The sequence below is a fragment of the Schistocerca piceifrons genome, unplaced genomic scaffold (genome assembly GCF_021461385.2).
Source record: "Schistocerca piceifrons isolate TAMUIC-IGC-003096 unplaced genomic scaffold, iqSchPice1.1 HiC_scaffold_1400, whole genome shotgun sequence".
Classification (NCBI taxonomy): Eukaryota; Metazoa; Arthropoda; class Insecta; order Orthoptera; family Acrididae; genus Schistocerca; species Schistocerca piceifrons.
The window spans coordinates 1-5,000 of record NW_025727237.1 but is presented as its reverse complement, the minus strand read 5'-3'; the positions used below and the strand labels follow the sequence as shown (position 1 = coordinate 5,000).

The 5,000-nt window shown below is 57.0% G+C and overlaps 1 non-coding gene across 1 annotated transcript in view; it reads right to left on the bottom strand.

The window, feature by feature from the left end:
• LOC124733594 overlaps positions 1–190 on the bottom strand; it is a 1,909-nt gene extending 1,719 nt beyond the window's left edge. Inside the window, exon 1 of the ribosomal RNA XR_007009018.1 lies at positions 1–190. This exon is cut by the window's left edge and continues 1,719 nt beyond it. This is a non-coding gene — a ribosomal RNA (small subunit ribosomal RNA).
• Between the last annotated feature and the right edge of the window lie 4,810 nt (positions 191–5,000).

Genomic DNA, 5,000 nt, shown 5'->3' with positions numbered 1-5,000 from the left:
GGTCGGGACTCTGTTTGCATGTATTAGCTCTAGAATTACCACAGTTATCCAAGTAACGTGGGTACGATCTAAGGAACCATAACTGATTTAATGAGCCATTCGCGGTTTCACCTTAATGCGGCTTGTACTGAGACATGCATGGCTTAATCTTTGAGACAAGCATATGACTACTGGCAGGATCAACCAGGGAGCTGCGTCAACTAGAGCTGAGCAGCCGGCCGCCCGGGAGTGTGTCCCGGGGGCCCGCGCGAACACGCAAGCGTCCGCTCAATCATTCTGCAAACAGGAGGAGGCTGAGCTCCCCTGCACAATACACCTCGAAACCCTCTCAGGTCCCGGCGGCGCGCAGCGCCGTCCCAAGTACTTGGTCGGGTTCGAGAGAGGCGCAATCGCCCGGAGTTAGGCGAGTAGACGCTTTCGGTGCGACCACCCGTGCTCCCAACTGAGCTTGCCGCTGCCGACAGAGGCCCGGGAGCGTGCTGTCGTGGCATTGCCGGCGGGAGACAACACGCGCCACCTACGGTGACCGGCAGCTCCAACGCCAGCGCCACAGAAGGACAAAAGCCCCACTTGGGTGCCGAAGCGAACTCTCCCAGCACAGCGCACGCGCCAACACATCCGCACAGCTGCGATACAAACCACCAGCGAGAACCGCTGGGGCGACCGAGCAGCAGACGGCGTCGCGGCGCCGAGCGCCGGGCGGCGGCGCATCCTCAACGCACACAGTCCTCAATCGGACCAGCACACTGAAGATGTCCACCGCGCTTCGCACCGGGCCCGCGAGGACCTACTTTGGCCGCACGGCGCCGCGCGCAGGGTGCGCCGGCGCGCAGCTGCGACGCCTGCCGCGTCCGTCGGCCGGCGCGCCTGCCACTGGCCGCCCCCACCAGCCGGCTGTAGCGCGTGCGCCCACGCACCGCGCGGCCAGCACGCCGGGAGGCGCCCCCTCACCGGCCGGGGACGGTCCCACCCAGCCACCGCCGCGTATCGCTTCACACCCAGATGCCGTTCAGTTTCGTCGGCATGGTGGGTATCGCTGGAACAACCGGTTAGTACCTCAACCTATCGTCGCCATCACCGATTCACCCCTAGCGAGAACAACCGCACCACAACAGGTTACCATTTGTTCATTTGCGTAACTTCACCAGAAAACGCAGGCGTCCATCGCCATTTGCAACTTCAACGATTATTGCATGCCTGTGTCAGGTGTCACGCCACACTACGTCTGCCCACATACACGCAACAAAATGTGCACGCCTAGACAATACGTGGAAGGTGGCCCCCGTACGTATGCGATGTCCATTGCTCGAACGACTGTCAACCGGCCTCTGTAGCATGTCGCAGATATGGAACGCGGTGCACCATGCCATCACGGTGTGTGAGGAGAGACGACTAGGTCCGAATACATCAACAGACAGCTCATGCTGATCGCCATCCACGGCGTCCGTTCCTCCCACACGTCTCTATGGCGTACCACACTGCAATCCAGCTCTCATAGGGAGACGACACGTAGCTGCGTGCACAATATTTGCACTGTATGGTCCGCCGTTTTTGGGCGCAGTCGTTGTGCGGTCACACATGTGCCACGATGTATCATTCAGTACATAAGGACGAATGTGCAGTACAGATTGTGGTTCACGCGTACGACATCAGCGGACAGTTGACACAGGCCGCACCACAACGTAGCCTGAGTACGTCGCATGCGAAGGGCATTGAACATGCAAACTTCTCACCAACCAGCTTGCGAAGGCAGGGGGCAAGGTGGGGACGTGGGGAGGGGCGGCATGTACGTCCTGCTGCCATCCACATTACAGTGTACAGCAGGAGCATGTGGAAAGTGAGCAAGACTTGCAAGGTGTTTAACATGAAGCGATACACAGGGGTGCGGGCAGTGCGAGTAGCGAACTATATTGCGAGGGTTGCGGGTGGGCAACACTACAGTAATTGAACGAGTCGTATAACAATTACAGAGCAGGTTTAGGCGACAACGTGGGTTACGTTAAGGCGACAACATGGGTTAGGTTAAGGCACAACATGGGTTAGGTTAAGGCACAACATGGGTTAGGTTAAGGCACAACATGGGTTAGGTTAAGGCACAACATGGGTTAGGTTAAGGCACAACATGGGTTAGGTTAAGGCACAACATGGGTTAGGTTAAGGCACAACATGGGTTAGGTTAAGGCACAACATGGGTTAGGTTGAGGCACAACATGGGTTAGGTTAAGGCACAACATGGGTTAGGTTGAGGCACAACATGGGTTAGGTTGAGGCACAACATGGGTTAGGTTGAGGCACAACATGGGTTAGGTTAAGGTACAACATGGGTTAGGTTAAGGTACAACATGGGTTAGGTTAAGGTACAACATGGGTTAGGTTAAGGTACAACATGGGTTAGGTTAAGGTACAACATGGGTTAGGTTAAGGTACAACATAGGTTAGGTTAAGGTACAACATAGGTTAGGTTAAGGTACAACATAGGTTAGGTTAAGGTACAACATAGGTTAGGTTAAGGTACAACATAGGTTAGGTTAAGGTACAACATAGGTTAGGTTAAGGTACAACATAGGTTAGGTTAAGGTACAACATAGGTTAGGTTAGGTTAGGTTAGGTTACACGTTGTTGTACGGAAAGGTGTAGGGGGGGGGGGGGCGGGGGCGGCAGGTTCGTTGATAGTGATTATAGTAAGTGAATGCTTGTGACATGATCAGATTTGTCACGTCAGGATGCACCTTTGGCTTATTAGAGGCGGCGCTCCAATTCTATGCTTGTGTGAGACCTGTGTCTTTGACTCATGTCATTGTTTGTGCGCTGTGACAGGAGGTACTATTGTGATGTTGGGTGCACCGTTGTATAGGACATGTGTGGGTGTTGGTGCCTGGTCTGCGCAATGGTGGATGTCGAAAGGCTGGGATATTGTATTTTCCGCACGGACCTCCTGGTCTGGTTGTGATAGTGTGGATTGTGTAATGTGGCGGAGAAGATGCACTGGATGTTGTTCCATGCTGGTGCTTACATATTGTATGTGCGCCTGTTAGAAGCAGAGAGTGGTGCGTGATCAGAGTGTCTGGCTGACGTGTGGTTCCCATTTTGGGCAGACTCTTTCAGCATGTATACGGACAGTTGTGTATATTTGCTGTAGTTTGATGGCTCTGCATTGATTACTAATCAGCGCCGTGTGTACGGGTAATCTGGTTCCAGTCCAAAATGTTCCATCTGTGTACATTAGTGACAAAGACTCCCCCCATGCAGTGGGGCTCGGTCTGTTATAACTCTTCCGCGTAATATATTTGCCCCACGTTTTTGCGACTGCGAGTGCGAGTGCAACGCGCATGGGGACCGACATGCTGATGGCTCGGTATCGGACGCCGTACAGTGAGCAACGCGATCGCGTCTCTCGCTCGTAAGTGGTACAGGTCGCGGCTCATGTATACGGACAGCGGGAATGTCGCATATTGGAAATAACTCTTCATGAAACGCAAGTTATAGGGGTGGATTGCACTTTACGAGTGCGGGAAACGTCCGCCGTTCATCCGCTGGAGGTGCGAGTTTGGCGGTTGGGGTGGTGCACGAACGGGTGCGGGTGGCGTCATTGCCGGTCCACGGCTTCGTGCGGCAGAGCCACTGGAGATTGGGTGCTATGGTCGACAGAGGCTGCAGCCTTTGTGGGTGGCGTCGAAAGGCGGCCACTGTGGCGCCATCGCTGTCTTAGTCGGCTTGGCGTCTCATAGATGGCGGTAGCGTCGTTGCAGGAGGTCATGTTGCGGGAGACCTACAGATGGCGGTATGTTTTGTGGTGCGGACGTAGTGTTGTCAGATGCGCATAGATGGCGGTATTGCATGTGGTGTCGCCCTATTTTCATAGATGGCGATACTGTTTTGCCGGCATGGGTGGCGTAGTTCCGTCGGATCCCTGTAGGTGGCAGTGTGCTATGTCTACTGTCGACACCCACGGCACCACTATCTATCTATCTATTTCCTAATACCTCGCCCACCCCCCCCCGCCCCTACAGACTTATCACCACACACACTAACCGCCCCGGGGACTTGCCAACGACACACCCTATCCCAAGTCTATTTTCTTGCGGAGCATCATGTGTTATTATATTTTATTTCACATCCATCGGTTAGGGGTACTGGCGTTCACCGGACGGCGGCGGTGGACGCCGTGGTACCACGGGACGGCGACAACGTACCAGACCCCGCCGGGCACCGCGACCACCGCACGGCACCCACCCGACGCCGCCGCCTCCACGCGACGCCCCGGCCGGTGGGCCGACATCGACCGTCCGGCACCCACCGCGGCACCCGGCGCCGGCCGCCAAAGCGATACGCTATAGCGCGGCGGTACACACGGCGCCCGGCCGGCCGGCGCCGCCTCCCCGCGCGCACGGCGGCGGCACCCATCGCAGCGCCCACGCCAACCGATACGCCCCAGTCCGCCGCACCCACTGCAGCGCCCTGGGTGCGGCGCGCCCGCCCAGACCGATACGCCCAGAGATGCGACGTGCGGAAACTGAAAGCAAGGGGGGCCCACGCGTACCCCTGCTGGCGACCAGCCCCTGGGGGTCTCGTCTCGCGACAAGACGAATCCCCCAAGCTAGGGCTGAGTCTCAACAGATCGCAGCGTGGCAACTGCTCTACCGAGTACAACACCCCGCCCGGTACCTAAGTCGTCTACAGACGATTCCGAGTCCCGACATCGAAATATAGACACCCATGGTCGACCGGTAGGGGCAGGGCGGCGCCGGGAACAGATCCCAGACAGCGCCGCCCGAGTGCCCCGTCCGGCAAACAAGTAGGGCCCGTACGGCGCGGCGCCACGTGGGTCGACCGCGCCTAGTAAAGTCACGTATTTTCGAGCCTTTCGACCCTCGGGACTCCTTAGCGATATCGTTGCCACAATGGCTAGACGGGATTCGGCCTTAGAGGCGTTCAGGCTTAATCCCACGGATGGTAGCTTCGCACCACCGGCCGCTCGGCCGAGTGCGTGAACCAAATGT